The sequence below is a fragment of the Hemicordylus capensis genome, chromosome 1 (assembly GCF_027244095.1).
Source record: "Hemicordylus capensis ecotype Gifberg chromosome 1, rHemCap1.1.pri, whole genome shotgun sequence".
In the NCBI taxonomy this organism is placed as follows: domain Eukaryota; kingdom Metazoa; phylum Chordata; class Lepidosauria; order Squamata; family Cordylidae; genus Hemicordylus; species Hemicordylus capensis.
Genome location: NC_069657.1, coordinates 87565714 through 87585308, shown reverse-complemented (window position 1 = coordinate 87585308; position 19595 = coordinate 87565714). Strand labels below are relative to the sequence as shown.

The 19595-nt window shown below is 41.6% G+C and overlaps 1 protein-coding gene across 7 annotated transcripts in view; it reads left to right on the top strand.

Moving 5' to 3' along the window:
* Positions 1-19595, top strand: part of TSPAN18 (tetraspanin 18) — a 301343-nt gene that overhangs the window by 57276 nt on the left and 224472 nt on the right. For 6 of the 7 annotated variants that reach the window (XM_053263590.1, XM_053263511.1, XM_053263531.1 and 3 more), the window contains exon 2: positions 10373-10462. The exons of the other annotated variant lie outside the window; for it this stretch is intronic. The gene's annotated coding sequence lies outside the window, so the exon portion shown is untranslated. The remainder of the gene's footprint in view (positions 1-10372; positions 10463-19595) is intronic. 7 annotated transcript variants of the gene reach the window in all.

Below are 19595 nucleotides of genomic sequence, written 5' to 3'. Positions count from 1 at the left end.
TACTTAATGTACTACATACTTAAGTTTCTCTTCACAACAACCCTGTGAAGTAGTTTAGGCTGAGAGAGAAGTGACTGGCCCAGAGTCACCCAGCTAGTATCATGGCTGAATGGGGATTTGAACTCGGGTCTCCCCGGTCCTAGTCCAGCACTCTAGAAAATCTTTCTACTTACACATTCTGGAGCATGGTCAGTATTACTAAGTGGATATTCTTGGTCAGTCATGAGAATCCTGATGAAAAGTTGTCAATTCATCACACAAAACAATTGTGGTGAATTATCATGGTTGCTCTGCTAAGCAGCTGCTTCTTCTTCTTCTTCTTCTTCTTCTTCTTCTTCTTCTTCTTCTTCTTCTTCTTCTTCTTTTCTATCTTCTTTTCTTTTCCTCCTCCTCCTCCTCCTCCTCCTCTTCTTCTTCTTCTCTGCTAAGCTTCTTCTTCTTCTTCTTCTCTGCTAAGCTTCTTCTTCTTCTTCTTCTTCTCTGCTAAGCTTCTTCTTCTTCTTCTTCTTCTTCTTCTTCTTCTTCTTCTTCTTCTTCTTATTCTTATTCTTATTATTATTCTTATTATTTTTACATTTATATCCCGCTCTTCCTCCAAGGAGCCAAGAGCGGTGTACTACATACTTGAGTTTCTCCTCACAACAACCCTGTGAAGTAGGTTAGGCTGAGAGAGAAGTGACTGGCCCAGAGTCACCCAGCTAGAATCATGGCTGAATGGGGATTTGAACTCAGGTCTCCCTGGTCCTAGTCCAGAACTCTAACCACTACACCACGCTGGCTCTCCACTACACCATGCTTAGAATTCATCTGCAGAACACTTTCTCTCTGTACTTTGAAATTAAAAATGAAGTATCATATACAGACCTGCCCTATACATAAGAACAGCCCTGCTGGATCATGCCCAAGGCCTAAGTAGTCCAGCATCCTGTCTCACATATTGGCCCACCAGATCCCTCTGGGGAGCCCACAGGCAAGAGGTATGTGCACGCTCTCTCTCCTGCTGTTGCTCCCCTGCAACTGGTATTGAGAAGTATTGTGCCTCTGAGGCTGAAGATGGCCCACAACCACCAGACTAGTAGCCATTGATAGACCTGTCCACCATAAATTTGTCTAAGCCCCTTTTAAAGCCATCCAAGCTGGTGGCCATCACCACATCCCATAGCAAAGAATTCCATACATTAATTATGCACTGTGACCTTCATTTTCATGGGTAGACTCCTGGTTCTAGTGTTATGAGAGAGGGAGAAAAATTTCTCTCTGTCCTCCCTCTCCACTCCATACATAATTTTATACACTTCAATCATGTGCTCCCTTAGTCACCTCTTTTCCAATTAAAGATCCCCAGATGTTGTAGCCTAGCCTCATAAGGGAGGTGCTCCAGCCCCCTGATCATCTTCATTGCCCTCTTCTGCACCTTTTCCAGTTCTACAGTATCCTTCTTACGCTATGGTGACCAAAGCTGTACACCAGGCATCCCCAAACTGCGGCCCTCCAGATGTTGCTGAACTACAACTTCCAGCATACCCAGCCACAAAAAAATGTGTCTAGGGATGCTGGGAGTTGTAGTTCAGCAACATCTGGAGGGCCGCAGTTTGGGGATGCCTGCTGTACACAGTACTCCAGAAGTGGCTGCACCATAGATTTGTATAAGGGTGTAATAATATTAGCATTTTTGTTTTCAATCCCCTTCCTAATAATTCGTAGCATGGAATTAGACTTTTCCACAGCTGCCGCGCATTGACTTGGAATCAACAAACAAGTTGATTTGAAGTCAAATTGCATGTTATGTATGCATTGCAAACAGTTGCATGCATGTGTCAGCGCTAGAGATCTGCACAAGCAGAATTTTGTGATTAGATTCAAGTTCAAATTGAATTACAAAATACTTGAATCAGTTTGTCAAAACAGTGGCCATTGTTGGCTGTTTTGGCAGATCCATTCAAATTGATTTAAGTTATTTGAGTGATTTGGCTATAGGGAACAATGGGGAGCTCGAATCACCCCATTGTCCCCCATGGGTAGGTTCTAGGGACACCAAAGTGGTCTGAGTGGTAGGGAATGATGGGTACTACCTACCACCCAACCCACAAAAGAAATTGGCAAGTTAACAATTTTTAACAATTTTTTAACCTTTCCAAAAAAACCATCCCAAAACGCCATCAGATCATATGGGGGGTAGGGGAAAAGGTTAAAAATTTATTTAAAATTGCCCACTTGTCCATTTCTTTTGTGGGTTGGGTTGGTAGGCAGCACCCATCATGCCCTACCACCAAGCCCACTTTGGTGTCCCTAGGACCTACCTATGGGGAACAATGGGATGTTTCGAGTTCCCCATTGTTCTTTATGGTTGAAACAAGCAGAGTGCACAAATTTTGCGACCCGGCCTTGAAAAACACTACAGAACAGAAGAGCACAGTACCTCCCAACACAGAACACCACATTTTGCTAAACACACAGTCCAAAAATGGACAAAAAAGAATAACTGGCCAGAATCCACTGCCAGCCCCAGTGCTTGTGCTACAGTAACATCATTGGCATGAGTTGCTCTCTCACACACAATTATGACTCCTTACTAAAGCATCGCAGTAGCTGCCACAGCAGCACCCTTAGTAGCCAGCAAACGTAGTCATAGGTTCAACTAGAACAATGTCTTCTTCAGCCACATTTTGACTGAGTACAGGCAAACCTCATTGTAAGCAGATTCTAAACTCATTATAAGCGGAACCGTTATTTGTGGTTTTGCTTATCCGGGAGTGTCAGATAGACACCCAGCCTTATATGCTAATGTGAAATGGTTAAAACCAACATGACTTTTTGGGACTTTCTGGGACCATTTGGGACTTTTGGAGGCATTTGTGGGGCATTGCTGGATGCCATGGATACCTGTGGAGCACAGTAGGGCACTTTATTTGGCCTTTTTTCATGGGGTCGTTTTGTGTGTGTGTGTTTTGGTGTTTTCTTTTTTGTCTAGGAACCTAACTCCCACAATCCCATAGATTTCATGCCACATTATCCATGTTTTTATTACCCGCGGTAATCTGCGGGAAGGAAACCTCCACATATAATTAGGTCCACCTGTACACTTTGCAATGCAGATTGCAGAGCAGACCAGAACAATGAGTGATGCACAAGTTAGTTTCAAGGCCAGACATGCAGCTCATCACAGCAATCACCAAGGAATATTACACACACACACCCCTCTCACACAGCAGAGCTGCCACTGTCCATTTTTCGCTACAACAGCATCTCACAAACAGACCAAGGGTGATTCAATTCAGATTGAATAACTCAAATTGGCCCAATTCGAGCTCGAATAGATTAAACTTGAATCAATTTGCTCATCGGTAGTCAGGGATGAGTCATGGTCAGCAGTCACTTGGTGGCTCAGCAGGGGCAGGAGTCCCAGGCAACCAGTCAGGGATCAGGGATTAAACCAAGTCCGAAACATGCCAGTGGTCAAACTAAGCAGACTGTCAGGAATGAGGGGTGTACTGGTAACCAGAAGTCGGGACTTGCCAGAACTCAAAGAACCTGAGCAGACAGACCAAGGAAGCATACCAGGCACAAGGAGACATTGATACTGAGGCAAGGTTCACCTTAAGCAAGAAGCTTATACTATTCCTGATTAAAGTGGCCATTGATGTCACAGGATGCGGATTGACCAGGGCCTAAAGCCTTAAAAACCTGCTATACTACAAGGGACAGCAATTTGCCGAGCCTCAGATCAAGTAGAATATGGAAGTAGGTAAACAGTAGTTGCTGCGGAACATGTGCTGGATTGGGACTGCAACGGATGTGTGTGAGTGTGTGTGTGTGAACACATGTACTATGGTGACTAGAAATAACATAAGAAGTTATTTCCAGGTCATTTCTGGCCACTCACACTGTGAGTGAGTTCTCCTCACATAGAATTCTCCTATCCACCCACTGTGGATAGGAGAATTTCACCTATAGTACAGGAGCATGCACAATGCCGTGGGAGTTTTGTGATAAAAGTAAACCACCTACACAGTTCTCTTCAAAATAACCCAAAGAATAAGAAAAAAACATTTTGGCAGTCTGAGAATCTTCTCTGACTGTTGTGCTGATCTGTGAAATTTGTTAATGAATAGATAATAAACATTTTGCATAAGTGACTTTTACTACTAGTTTTGCATAAGGTTTTTTTTCTTTTAACTACCTTACACCTAGAAAACCACATGGCTCTGTGGTCGCTTGGAGTCGACACCAAATCGAAGGCACAATCTTTCCTTTTACACCTAATGAATATTACAGCAAATGAAAAAAAAATCATAATTAATTTTTAAAAGGGGGGTTGGGGTTTTTTTTTGGCACTTTGGTGCATCACATTATTATATGTATTAATTTGCTTATTTCTAGAGATCCTCCTTGTTGTCTTCCTCTCGCTTCTCTTCCTCTGGATCTTCATTCTCCATCATGTTGTCACAAGCATCCTTTTGGTTTTGTGTATTTTGAGATGCACAGGAACACATCACAGCAGATCAACCCTGTTTTACGACAGCTGCATCTTTCTCCCTGGCATCTGGGTAGTGCATCCATACCTCACAAATTGAAGTACAGCCTTTGGAGCTGGGAGTTGATCGGTCATTATTGGTATCCAGCCATCGCCTTCCATTTTCAAAACCATATTTTTCAGGAGATGGGATCACACACACGTCATGATTGTATCATTATTCCAAATGATTGCTTGATGGTGTGCCCATAGTATTGCAGAGTGTAATACATCTTTTGTAGGAGGAAGGCTCTTAGATTGGGCTTGTTTCTTGGTGAATAGCCAACCACAACCTATCAACCTGTGAGATATGTGTACGCAGCAAGTAAAGTCGACATATACATTCCTCAAGGGCAGCAAATGTACTATCCTTGGGGAGTAAATCCTTCCCTAGGCTTGCATGTGCACTTATAATATGATCATTGGCATTCCTGAAAGCTTTCCCGAAACTTAGTTTGCCTTTCCGTGCAAAACTTCCAGTATTGTCTGCTCCACTGATAGCATGTAAGTCAGGCAAAGCAGAAATCTTGCTGGGTCCAAGAGCATCATATATGGGCAGCAGAGGAGTAGTGCAGTACAAGTCTCTTTTTCCTGTAACAAAATTTGTGTCAGTGCATAATTCTGGGTACCGTTGAAGAGCTAGCACAAAAACATCAGTGTCTGGTGAGTGAATGTTCCTTGTTTGTTGCATCAGCAGCATGAAGCAAAAGCTTTGTATCCGCTTCTTCTGATTACTATGGAGATGGCTCATATCTCTGTGTGTAGCTCTGCATTCATGTGAACTGCATTCTGCAGTCATGTGAATTCCCCATGCCACTGCCACCTTTTTACCATTTGTACGTGCTTTTTCAAGTATCTTCTTTGACATGTAATGTGTTAGTTCCATCTTTGTTTTCACATGTGAAAGAAGCCACTTCATTGTTTGTTTTGCTATGTTTGTTGTATCTGTGATGTGGTAAGCTGTCACCAGTTGCTGCCTGGTCAAGTCCACTGTTTTCAATATAGGCCCTAATAGCACGTAGCTGGGCCATCACTTTATGTAGTTCTCCAGGTCGGAGTACAATATTATCCAAATCCTTTTGAGCCATTTGGAGCTGCTTTGCCTGCTTGTAGAGACCCATGTCTAGTGTGATAACTGTTTTACGGTCAGGACCTATGACTTTTGCATTGATACCCTGTGCCTGCATGAGTATAGTCAGTAATGTCTTCAACAGGTGCTGCAATTAATGGTGGTGTACCAACTCATGTTTTTGGGAATCCATATCCTAACAGTGAGTTGTATCCAGTCCACGTGGGAATGTTGCATTTGCTAGTGTCCATTACTTTATCTTCATCATTAGCTTCATCAGCTACTCCACTGTTTTCGCCTGTACAAGGAATGCTCCTTATATTCAGTTTGTGAGGTCTAACCACTGATCATCCCATAAGCCAGGTAATGTCTGCAAGGCAGGATTCTAGTAATTGTTGTTGAGAGAGTTCTTTTATATTGAATGAGGTGTATACTGGACTTGTTGGTTTTGCTTATGGTTTGTGACAATCTGAAAGTTTAGTTATTGTACTTGGGGGTTTCTGGGAGCGATTTTGTGTTCTCCCTGTTAGCTCAGTTATTGGTGCCTCATCTTCAGCCTCACATTTCTGATATACAGCCATTGCTGTTCCATGAAAGGTTCGTTTACCAGTGGGCATATCTTCAGCGAAATCAACATTGTCTGTTGCAAAGAATATGAATCTTTTCAACTATACCAGGAGGCAGATTGATGTCATCATTGACCAGTATTCTTTCTACAATAGTTGTACCTATCTGTGCCTCAAGTCTGAAAATCCTGTTATAGTCAACACACAAAGCAAGCTGATGCAACATATTGAAAAGCTTGGTGAACTGCTATTGCAATTCTCTGTTATTGAGGCATTTCATGAGTGGTCTGTGATTTCCTGTTTTGGACCTGGTCCTGGGATAGAAACAAACACACTGTAGTCTGAGCTAAACTCATGGCATGCTGGTTGACTTCACAGTCTTTTTGTGTGTGTGTGTGGATAGGCTTGTGTTTGGTCCCTTAATAACTAAGTGAGTAGTTATTGTCGTATCTTGCTAATTTAGCTCCATGAACTTCAGGATGGGAAACACCTTCCATTGTTAATCAATGAACAACAGTTTCAACAATATTTAAGTGGCTCTGAGGATCTGAAACACACAAAAAAGCCACATTGAAAACTATACTTGCAAAACACCTTGGAATTGTTTTAATGAAAGGCGGTATATAAATGTAACAATAAATAAATAAAAATACTAAAACAAACCTGTACATGTCAAAAACAACTTCAAACCCTTCACTAGGAAAATGTCATGATCAGTTGGGGTTCAGCTGGTTTCCACAACACGCAACTCCTTTTCCAAATCTCTGATAATGTTGAATTTCATTTTTATCTTATAAAGGGTGTTAAAACATTGCCTGTGTTTAATTACTTTGTCTGTTGGTTTAACAGATATGAATATTGCTTTTGCATTGTAAAATACCTAAAAAATTAACTTTCTTCTTTAATAAGGGATTATTAAAAAAAGCAGATTCTCAGACTGCCACCATGGTTTTTTCTGGTTTTTAGAGGTATTCTGAAGATAATTCCATAAGTGGTTTTCTTTCATCACAAAAATCCCACAGGTTTCCAAGTCATCGTATATGCTCCCGCATTACTATTTTCTACCCACAGATAATGAAACTGGGTCTCTAAGACCCAACTGCAAATACACAAAACTGTGGATACAGAGTCCATGGATAACAAAGGCCACCTGTATTATTATTACTATCATTATGAATATTTGTATACCCCTTAAATATTTATATACCACTTTTCAGCCCTCGCCCCAAGGTTCTCAAAGGTTTACATAGAAAAAGAAACAAGATGATTCCTTGTCCCAAAAAGACTTGCAGTCTTAAATACAAAGTAGATACCAGCAACCGCCATTGAAAAGATGCTCTGCTGAGGCTGGATAGGACCACTTGCTCTCCCTCTGCTAAATGTACCAGTTTACATTTGAAGACATTTGTACATGTAGAGTTGCCACTTTACAAGTTGCTTCTTTGCCCAGTTAGCAGTTTAATCCCTCTTATATCCCTCTTTTAAAAGAGGTCTTCCTAGTACCAGTGGGAACTCCTCCTTGGGGTGGGGTGGGGTAAATAGTTGCAGGGGATCTGATTTGGCCTAGGACCATGGAGGAAAGGGTTAACAGTCCCTCCCCACCTCCTGTGCTATAGTGTCAGTCTGGATCAGAGTCTTCCACAGCTGCTGCTAGGCATACAATACTGCATTCACACACAAGCACAAATTGTGTAGTTGCTGGAGCATGTAGTTTGACCCTCAGTTTTGTGTGATAAGTACTAAGTAAGTACATAAAGAACTGCAACCTTAGGGTGAACAAGATGTGATGATGGTAGACCTATGTATTAGAAGACAAATTGCTGTCAAAGAGGTATAATTTAGAGTGGAGAAGTGTGCAGGAGAGAGGGATGCTCATACTTTTCATCTGTCTACCACTTTCTACCCTCAGCCTCTCCACCCAGACTGGTTTTCTCTTACTAAGCACACTTCTGGATCTGGAAGTCTGGCTTTTGGAAAAGCAGCTGGAGACAGTAGGTTACATGGGGATTAGTGATAGGCAGAGGAAGGATTCCACATCATTCTGCCACCCACTGATTTTGTACCCCCACACCCAAGCATCTTTCTAGCTTGGCAATGACCAACATTTTAAGGCACAGGTATATGCACATTGCATCTAGGTTAGCTCTTAGTATGCAGTTATTTGCATATGTTTCAGAAGTTTTATTTTCATTTTCCTCCTTAGAGAGCAGAAATGTTGGCTTGTGACTAAATCAGAGATGAAATCAGCCAGGAAAGCGTGATATAACTACTTCTGCTGCTTATTTATGAACTTCTGAAAATTGCCCTTGCTTTTTCAATCTGGACCTATGTTTTCTACCCAGAAACAGACCATAGGTTTGAGTGCCAGTCTTCTCACACTGGCACAAATGAACACTGCTTTATTTTTCTAGCCCAAGAAGAATAAATATATTAGCAGGTTTTATGTGAGATTTCCTCCTCTTAGAGCCAAATTGAGTCTGAAACATACTTGGATGCTTCAACAGTGTACAACTTGTAAGTGCTGGATATGGCAGTGTCCAAGGCTAAGGGAGGAATTTTCAAATGACGAGTGTCTTGGCATTCTCTCACAGGTCCCCTACAGCCAGCTTTTGGCCTAAGATACTTCTCCCTCTGGCCTAAAGTCAGCTAACATACTCAAAAAAGAACCAAGAGTTTCACAGCTAGTGTAGCTGTAGTTCCCCCACCCCTTGCAGGGATTGTGCCTCTGTGTACACTGCCATGTGCTTACGCTCCTATCTCCACATAAGGACATCTTGGGAAGCCATGCAATCGATGCTGAAAGTTTTATTGAGGTCAGGTAGCTGTCATTTCTGAAGTTTGTGCTTTCTGACAATATTGGGTCACTTCATGTATTTGGGAGCCTCTGAAGAGGCAGGATGTTAATTTTTAAATAAATCCATGAATCTTAAAATAAATATGTAACTTGCTGATTATCACACACTATCTCAGTGTTGATCCCAGAGTGGTGAATTTTCCATATTACAGTTCTTCTGTAGTAGGCCATTTAAATATTAATACTTTCCAACTGTAGCTGTTCTTTAAGTCACTTTCCACCCTTCCTATTAGTAGTTTATGAGTTGATGTCTGCATTTTCAAAAAGGTATTTTTGGCAGCTGTTGATTCTTAATGTTCTTCTGTGCTCTCTGTTCCATTAGAAATGCATGTATATTAAAATAGCATCATTATCCAGCTGAAAGTGTAACACTCATTCTTTCTGTGAACCAGCTGATATATCAAAGGCCTGCCTCCACTTTATTCACAATGGCTATTTAAAAATCAACTCTTGTAAATTATACTTCTATACTTCTGCTGCTGTAGCAATTCTGAATTCTCTTCCCTGGATAATTGCATCTATTTTCTGTGATGCTTACTTTGTATTAATGTTATATGCTGTATCGCTATTGATTAACTAACGATTTATCTGGATGATGATGTTATCTATTTTTGTATCCATCGCCTTTTAATAATCAGCTACCCTGCAAATAATTTAATGTTATTCAACATCAATTATTTGTTGAACTGGCTCTGTTTTGCAGCTCCAACAGCAGAATTTTAGTAGTTTACAATTGTGTTTGCTGCTTCTGCCAGCTCCTGTACAGAGATTTACCAGACTTTATTAGTGAGTGAACAGAAGGGTTATCAAAGACTTGTCAGGACTAAAGTGTCAGCTGGGTCTCCCTCAGTGTATTTGGGAGGAATGTGACATTTGTGAGGCATTCCTCTGTCAGCAGTGATCTGAGGAAAGTGTGAGTCTCTGTTTTTTCCTGGCTGCAGAAGATTCTTTCAGCCAAAGCAGCAAGAGATTTCAAGACCATCAAATGCTTTTCATCTTTCTGTGAACCATTCTGCTGAGGATGAATCGCCAAGTTGCAGTGGTGGTAGAAGCCATCAGTCTTGCTAAATAATAATTTGCTGAGGCGCTGTAGCTGAGATTGATTTGCAGAGCCTGCTTCTAATTCAAAAGAAAGATGCAACAGTTGTAAGGTTACAAATAAAAGACAAAGAGGAAGGAGAGGGAAATGATTTACTTATCTTTTAACCTTTTAAATGTGCACTAAAAAGCCAGGTGTCATGTCTTCAGTTTGGATCATTTTACTGAAATCGGTTTTCATCCTTTGATTCAGCTAATGAGCATTCCTTCTCTGTGAAGGTACACAAGTGAAATATTGTATTAGGCCAATGCAGATTTTTTTTTTTTTTTAGAGCTGCAAGAACTCTGCTTTTCTGCATCATGTACCAGCCCATATTGCGTATTTTCAAAGAAATGTCTTCCTAAATTGAATCAAAATCTGGGTAAGTGGAGATCTTTATTCTTCTTATAATCATTTGAGATATCTAAAGTTGAATAGAATGACAGATCAAACCTTGTCTCATGATGGACAAAATGGAGAATGCTGCCTTTTTATTGGCACTATTTTATGTTGCATGTTTTTTTAAAAAAACAAACTGTTGCTTAAACAGAGCCAGCATTGTACCAGAATATTGGGCTTGCATAGCCAGTGTTGAAATCTTAGTTTAAGTCATAAACTTGCTAGTGAGGTTACTCATTGTATGAGTCTTGGTTTCCCAAAGCTCACATAGGTATGTGTATGGGAGGTAATAGCCACACGGTATTATTTAGACCTTCCCTCCAGTTCTCAGTTGGGTGTGCGTTAAGCTGAATGCCACTATAGTACATTTGGCCACTTCTTTGAATGCAAGGTACATCCATTAGGGCTGTGCAAATTTGACTCAGTAAAATTGGACATGGTCCAATTTTATCCAAATTGAAGGGTTTTGGGAAAGTCTGAACACAAACTTCCATACCCCTGTTTGGATTGGACTTCTTTGCACCTTCAGAAAATTTCAGAGCTTTCTGAAGAAAAGCTCTCTCTCTCTCTCTCAAGCGATCGCATCTGGAGAGAGGAAAAAAATTCTGCTCTCTATCTGCCCACCTGCCTGCCCATGCATATCTCAGTTTTTAAAGAAGTTTTTAGAAAATGTTTTTTAGCCCATTTTTAACTCTCAAACAAGCAGCCTATTTCCGAGTTTACCCTGCAGTTTTCTGGTGCAAAAAAATTGCACCACTTCCTATGCAACTCTCTGGTACAATTCTTCTGGGTTCAGTGAGTATCCACAGTTACTTTAATTTTTTTTAAAGGTTTGTCTGACTCCGACCCTGACCTGATCCCAAACTCAACTCCAAAATTCAGAAGGGTCCAAATTTATTTATTTATTTTTATATTTTTGTACCGCCTTCCATTAAAACAATCTCAAGGCGGTTTACAAAACATTTAAAACAATATAAAACTATAAAACTGTTACAGAATAAATATACTAATTTGGAATTTAAAAATACCTATCTAAAAGTTTTAAAAACATACACAATGAGATCATTAAGTATTGAGCAGCAAGAAAAAACACTCATATGAAAGCCTGGGTAAAAAGCCAAGATTTCATTTGCTTTCTAAAAATTGTGATGAAGACTGAGGAGTTAATGCCTACAAGGAGAGCATTCCAAAGTCTGGGGGCAATAACTGAGAAGGCCTTGTCCCACATGTATGACAGCCAAGCCTCCTTAATTGTCGGCACATGGAGCAGAGCCCCCTCTGATGACCTTGTCAAGTAGTCAGAAAGCCTTGGAAGCAGGTGGTCCTTTAGCTATCCGGGGCCCAAACCATTAAGGGCTTTAAAGTAAAAACTAGTACCTTGAATTGGACCCGGAAACAAATAGGCTGCCAAAGTAGCTCTTTCAAAAAGGGTGTCATTCCAATGGCAGCTCTGGATAAAATCCTAGCTGCCGCATTTTGCACTAGTGGCAGTTTCCAAATATTCTTCAAGGGCAGCCGCACATAAAGCGCATTACAGTAATCCAGCTGTAATGTGACTAAGGCATGGGTAACTGTGGCCAGATCTGCTTCTTGAAAAAGGATTGCAGCTGGCACACTAGCTGAAGCTGTGCAAAGGCACCCCTGGCCACCGCCTCCACCTGAGCTTCCAAAAGCAGAGCTGGGTCTAGCAATATCTCCAAGCTGCACTCTTGCTCCTTCAGGGGGAGTGCAACCCCATCCAGAACCAAAGGACCCCAAACCGATATTCATGGGGTCAGATTGGATTGGGTCAGACTCAATCCTGGCATTTATGTTCGTACACAGGCCTACCATCCATATCTGTGGTAGAGAGATATAATGGCCTCTCTCCTTCTGGGCCCTAGCATGCAGGCTACTTGTGTTCCTCGCAAGATTGGCTTGTGCTTGTGATGTGGTCATTGATTCCCTCTGTGAGAGTTGTGGAGGTTCTGCCCATTCAAGCACATTTGGGTGTGTTGCTGAGTGCCAGTCCTGAGCTGGCAGGGAAGGAGCATAAGGACTCCCCAATGTCTTATATGGCATGTCCTACAGGACAGAGATTCTAACTTTTTTGTACCTATGCAGCTTCTAGATCTTCAAGTTTTACCCATGGTCCCCTGCCCCATTTATATAATATATTTTCATATATAATATATTTTCATAAGGCTACAGTACAAATTAGAAGGGAAAAGTAAGTACTCATGGTAGTTGTTTTCAAGAACTTTATTAAGGTTTACCAGGAAGCAAATTGAATTCAGTGCAACAGATTTTCTATGGACCACCTGGGCTTACCCTATGGACCTCCTATCACATGCAGATAGCAGTGAGCTGCACGTTTGGTAGATGTTAAATTCTGCCCTTCAGTTTTATGATGTCGTATTTACACTGTCAACATTTAATAGAAGTACATGAGGTAAGAAAAAGCACTGAACTGGAAATCTAACCAATGTGCCACTTTATTATTTTTTGGCAGCAGTATAGCAGTCAAATGAGACATGTGTATTACTTCCACAGTGGCTGATGTGTGGGGTGTCTCTCTGGTTATGACCTCTAAAGGTGATAACCCATTGTAAATAGTGTGATGCATCAGGAACAACTAGAGACTGCAAAATGCATTAATGAAAGCTCAGATGAAGAATAAAAGCAGACTTTCAACACATCACAGAATGCCGTGATATCCTGCTAGCTGCCCCCAGGAAATTAAAGCTCTAGAGCAATGATACCATATATAAGGGGCTTGCTTAGCAACAACATCCTATTGTATTAGAGGTATTAAGATCCATATTTCTGTTTGGGTGTAGTTACCTCTTAGTTGATTGAATATTGCAGCTCTTCTGTCCCTGATATAGTCTGGTGACTCATGCTTCAAAGATGATATGATATGTTACTGAGCTATGCTTGGCTAATCAATGAGATAGCAGAACAGTTGGATGGGAAATATTGGCTGACATCCAGATTAACAAAGTGCTAGTGGTGTTAATGTAGCACTGGTGCTCTGGGGAGGGGCAGTCTCTCAACATCATCATCATCATCATCAACAACAACACCAACAACAAAAATAACTTTATTTATTGGCAATCCCAACCCCATAATAATTGTTCTCAGAAGCCCACTGTGACTTCTGAAAACATATCCCGGTTGCATGACCTTCAGAGACATAGTTTTGAGAATCACAGTTTGCTTCAGAATGAAGGGGATACTGATTAAAACTGTGCCCTCCACTGTATCACCAGTTCAGCTTCCCTGCACTAGTGCTTCATTAGCCTGAGTGTTGGCCCTTTTGTTATTAGCCCGCTATAAAAGACAAACCGAAAACTCTACCATAAAATTATATCTCAGACATATATTTGTAAGCTAACAGATTTAACATATTTTGGGGGGGAAAGGTGTTTTTTTTTTTAAAAAAAATCTAGTATATAACTATCCCTCTTTTTCAAAACATTCAGCATAGTGATTTCTCTACACAGTAAATTAGACTGAGAGAGAAAGTAAGTTGTCCAAAACTACCCACTGAATTTAGTAGTTGATTTCAGGGCTGGAGCTACCAGCATCCCAAGATGTCCTTGGAACATGAGCCGCCTGGGAGCCCTTTGCTTGTTTCCCCACTGCTCCCTATGGCCAGCCACTCCACCTGCTGCTGCCCACCTACTGCCATCACCATCCATCTGCCCACCCACCTCCGCCACCTATTTGCAGTAGCATTAATTAATCCACCTTTTCCCTCTCCTCATCTACCTGCTTGCCATCACTGCCGCTTACCAGTGCTCTCTGCTTATGGACCTCGCTGGAAGCTGCAGGAGCAGGCGGCTCCCAGCAGGTGGGTGGCAGGACCGGCAGTAGGTGGTTGGAACAGGGGGCGTGCATGCTGCTGGGGGTGTGCAGAGGCTGCATGTGCCACCGGGGGGGGGGGGGGCGGTTAGACACAGGCCCCCTCTCCCCTAGCTACACCTTTGGATTGGACAGTTTAATCTGCTTTCCCCATATTCCAGTAAAATACTATATTTTATTTCCTCCTTAAAAAAACAGATTTCCAGCTCTTCTGTTCCATTGACATGTATTTTAGAAATGTCCAATAATCATTCATACTGTTTCCTGTCTTTCAAGTTTCTTCAGAACTACTCCCCGCTGCCACATTGTCTGATATCCCATCCGACAAAGCGCCTGTGTAATGAGCAAAGTTGTTTTAACTCAAGATGATCACATGCTTGCTTTAAAAAAACCCTGGGATTTGGGCAATTGCACAACAGTTCCATTTAAAACAAATGAGAAGTGCTGCAGGTGTACACTGCTACACAAGCATGCTTGCAGTAGCTCAGGCCTGCTGAACTTTCCCCCCACCCCCAAGCTGGTTTTTGGACTACAACTCCCATAATTCCCAGCCACAGTGGCCAATAGCCAGGGATTATGGGAGTTGTAGGCCAACATCTGTAGGAGAGCCAAAGTTGAGCAGCCCTGTGGTAGCACAACAGTAGTCTGGGACACACACTCCAGACTTAGAGCAAATAGCTATTGCAACAGCTTTGCGCTAAGGCAACATCCTTCCTCAAGTGTTTTGCTAGGATGCCAACCACAATATTTCCTCCTTACTCTTTCTTTTGTAGAAGTAACATAGATTTACTAGCATATTTGTGAAATCATAGCCCATGGCAAATCACTAATTATTTTTGAAACCTTCTTACATCTATAAATACAAATATAGCTTGTCCCATAAAAAGTCTAATGAGAAGTTCAAATCTCAAAAGCACCCAATTATATAACACCACTTCTGTCAGATATGCTCAGAATGTTACCTTTAAATAAAAACAGATTATGTCAATGGTTTAGACACCTTCGGACCTACGTTATTTACAGATTGTTGTCCAATCTTTATATGGTCTGGTGCTGCTTATGGATTAGTTTCTTGCCTCTTAAATTTCACAATTCTAGAAGTATGAAAGCTTATTTGGAATGCTGTAAAACTCTTTTCACACCATTCCATGTGACACTAAGCAGATCCCATTGTGTAGCTTCCCTAAGCTTCACTTTGAAACTCCTCTGATGTAAATACCCTCCGAGTTGCAAGAATAATGATTACTTATCCCTAGGAGGCTCTGCATATCCTGCATATTTAAGGATTATTTGTTGTTCTGAGGTGTGGGAATTTGGAAGCCTGTAGATTACACCTATCTGAAGTTGGTGATGAGTAGCTACTTCTCTAATTCTGGGTATGCCTGCTGTTTCTAACTCCAACATAATATGTTTATTTCTTTGTACAACTCTCCTAGTTCTTCCTTTTTCTGCCGCCTGTAATAGAAGCAGATTGTAGAAGTCTGTTACATGTCAGTTGCTTTCAGGAAGAAAAAAAATGGTCAGGATTGGCTGGGATTAGAAGCAGGGGCCTTCTGGTTTCCAAGTCAGAGAGCTCTTCTGGACTGCAATAAATTGCTTTCCCACAGGTTGCCAGCACAATCTGACTGGCTGTACATGCAGTAGTTTTACAGGCTTTTGCTCTCTTTCTCTCCCCATTCTTATTCTCTGGCCTTATGTGCAGTTTTGGCGGTGCTATCTACAGTCTAACTCTAGCATTCATTGATTAACCCACAGTCCCCACAAAAATAATATGAAAAAGGGTGGGTTAATTACTGAATGCAAGAGCTGACCAGCAGGTGGCGCTGCCAAAATTGCAAGAGCTCCCTACATGACATGTAACCATAGAATAGGAAAGCGGAATAAGGAAAGTGAAAGCCTGTTAGACTGTGAGTATTGCCAGATTGTGCCAGTAATTTGTGGGAAAACCCACAGTTTATTGCAGTCTGGAAGGGTCCACATAAAGTAAAAGCATAGAATTACTCTGATCTAAGCATAGTTCCATCCCAAGTAAGCTCATTGGTTGCTTACTGGGACTGGCTATTAATAGACTCTGGCTTTCAGTGACTTGGAGTGGGGACAAAACCTATCTGAGTTTTTAATTAGGGGAGGGGCTCAAGGGAAGTCAAGACATGATTAATCTTGCCTACTTTTCAAGTTCATTATAACATTTTATTTAATAGGCAAATAAGTCAACTATAAGCTGTTGTATTCAGTATTGTTAAAATGACTTTATCGCTATCATACACTAATAACAAAAGAAAGAAATCTAAGAAGAACTAGTAATTGATCAAAGCAAAATTATAGAACACTTAATAGAATTATGGAATTCAATTATAGAATGCTCTTTGTTTGATAAAGCTTACCCATTTTATTTGCTTCAAAGAAGCAAAGGAAGGCTCAACACAGTAACTTATTCTGTAGAAAGCTGGAATGTTTTTATTATCATTGAAATATCAGATGTAGGGAGGCATCCATACTAACCCTTTATTCTGTTATGGCTACCATGGTTCACTCACTTCTTAAGAACAGCCCTGCTGGATCAGGCCCAAGGCCCATCTAGTCCAGCATCCTGTTTCACATAGAGGCCCAACAGCTGCTTCTGGTGGGCCAAGATCCAAATTTATTTATACAAATTTATTTATTGTTATTTATTTATTATTTCTCATATTTCTGTACCTCCTGACATGTGCATTCCTAGGCAGCATACATAAGTTAAAATAAAAAATAAAACATGATAAAATGATTAAAACAATTATGATATAAAATCAATTAAAATCAATTAAAATTAACTGAAAACCTGAGAAAACAGGTGCCTCTTAAGGGTCTTTTTAAAAACAGCCAGAGAAAGGGAAACTCTGATTTTAACAGAGAGTGTATTCCAGAGCCCAGGGCAGCCACAGAGAAGGCCCAGTCCCAAGTAGCCACCAAACAAGCCAATGATAGTCGTAACCAGCCCTCCCCAGATGATCTTAATAGGCAGGAGGGTTCATGACAAAGGAGATGCTCTCTTAAATACCATGGACTCAAGCCATTCAGGGCTTTATAGGTAATAACCAACACTTTGTATTTCGCTCAGAAACATATTGGCAGCCAGTGCAGTTCTTTTAAGATCTGTGTTATATGGCCTCTTCAGGTTATCCCAGAGACCAGTCTGGGTGCTGCATTCTGCATCAACTGTAGTTTCCAGACTACGTGCAAAGGCAGCCCCATGTACAGAACATTACAGTAGTCAAGCCTGGAGGTTACCATCATATGTACCACTGTTTCAGGGTCATTCTCCTCCAGAAATGGGCATAGCTGACTTATCAGCCGAAGCTGATGAAAAGTACCCTTGGTCATTGCCTCTGCCTGAGAGACCAGAGAGAGTTTTGGATCCAGGAGCACTCCCAAACTATGTACTTGTTCTTTCTGGGGCAGTGGAACCCAACAGGCAGATCGAAACCATGTTTTGAGTTCTGACCCTCCACAGTCAGTACCTCCGTCTTATTTGGAATCAATTCAGTATTATCCCTTATCCAGCCCATTATCACCTCCAGGCAGGCATTTCGGGAAGTTATGCTATCAGCATATTGAGAATACCCTGCACCAAACCTCCTGATGATCCTCCTGTAGATGTTCAAAAGCATTGGAGACTGTATGGAGCCTTGTGGAAATTCCCGATTTGCAGAGCAAGTCTCCAAGTAACACCATCTGGAATCTTCTGGAGAAGTAGGAACGGAACCACTGTAAAACAGTGCCATGTAATCCCAGGTCCCTCAAGTAACCCAGAAGGATACCATAGTCAATGGTATTGAAAGCCACCGAAAAGTCCAAAAGTAGTGGCAGAGTCACACTCCCTCTGTCAATACTCAATTGGAAATCATCCATTAGGCTGACCTAGGCAGTCTCCACCCCATAACCTGCCTGAAAACCAGTTTGAAATGGGTCTAGATAAACTGTTTCTTCAAAGACTGCCTGGAGCTGAGAGGCCACCACTCTCGCAATCACCTTGCCCTGCCAGTTGGAAACAGGTCTGTAATTGGCTAACTCTGAGGTATCCAGTGCAGGTTTCTGTAATTAAGGTCTAATAATAGCCTCTTTATGGCAAGGGGGCATCCTGCCTTCCCTCAGAGAAGCATTTATAATATTTATTGAACCTCTCTGATAGTACTATTGGCAGATGAAATGAGCCAAGTTGGGCAAGGGTCAAGATAAAAGGTTGTAGGACATACACTCTGAAGCAACTTGTCCACATCCTCAGGAGTCACAAATTGAAAGTGATCCAGTGTGATCTGGAGTTGCTGGACACCTCGCTAGTAGACTCTGCAATAAATGTGGAATCCAGTTTGCACAAATAGAGATTTTATCTGCAAAAATGTCATTTAAAACATCACAGTGGGTGATTGAAAGTTCCAAATTTGAGTTCCAAGGGGAGGGGCATGTACTAGCCTCTCACAACCCTAGATAACTCTGCTGGATGTGAACTTGCAGAAGCAATGTGGACAGAAAAGAACTGCTGCTTTGCCATCCATATTGCCAGAGCATAGATCTTCAAATGTGCTATGTGTTGCAATCTATTGGATTCGCTTTGAGTCATCACTTGCATTCTAGTTGTCTACCTGGCTGCTTCAGCTCCCATAATTCTTCCAAATACCATGGTGCTTATTTTGAAGCCCATTGGAGATGACTCTTAGGAGCGATTGTGTCAACTGTTCTAGTGAGTTCATTGTTTCATGTTTGCACCAAAGCATTGACAGAATCATCAGCAGAACCAACTTGAAAGCCTTCTAAGTCTTCTTAGAATCCCATTGGATCCAATAACCTTCTTGAGCAGACCAGCCTAATAGGTCCTGCACCCCTGCAGAGGTGGGTTGTGACTGTCAATCCCACCCTTAACCAGATGGTGGTTCATCCATGACAATGGGGAAATAGCAGGACTCCTCACCCTGGGACCACCATTCTGATCAGAGCAAAATACCAAATTGAGTGTGTGACCAGCATCATTCATTGGTCCCGGGACCACTTGGGATAGGCCCATTGTTGTCATGTCTTCTATGAATACCTGAGCTGCTCTGGACAACCTGGTCCCCAAATGAACATTGAAGTCCCCCATTACCAACAGTATGTGTGTGACTCCAGTGCCAACTCTACAACCAGATCTGTCAGCTAGTTAGGGACTCTGTTGGGCAGCCAGGCAATCAGTACACCAACAGAAATCCCAGTTTATCATTTGGCTTAGGTACATACATTCAGTATAGGCCAATTCCCGA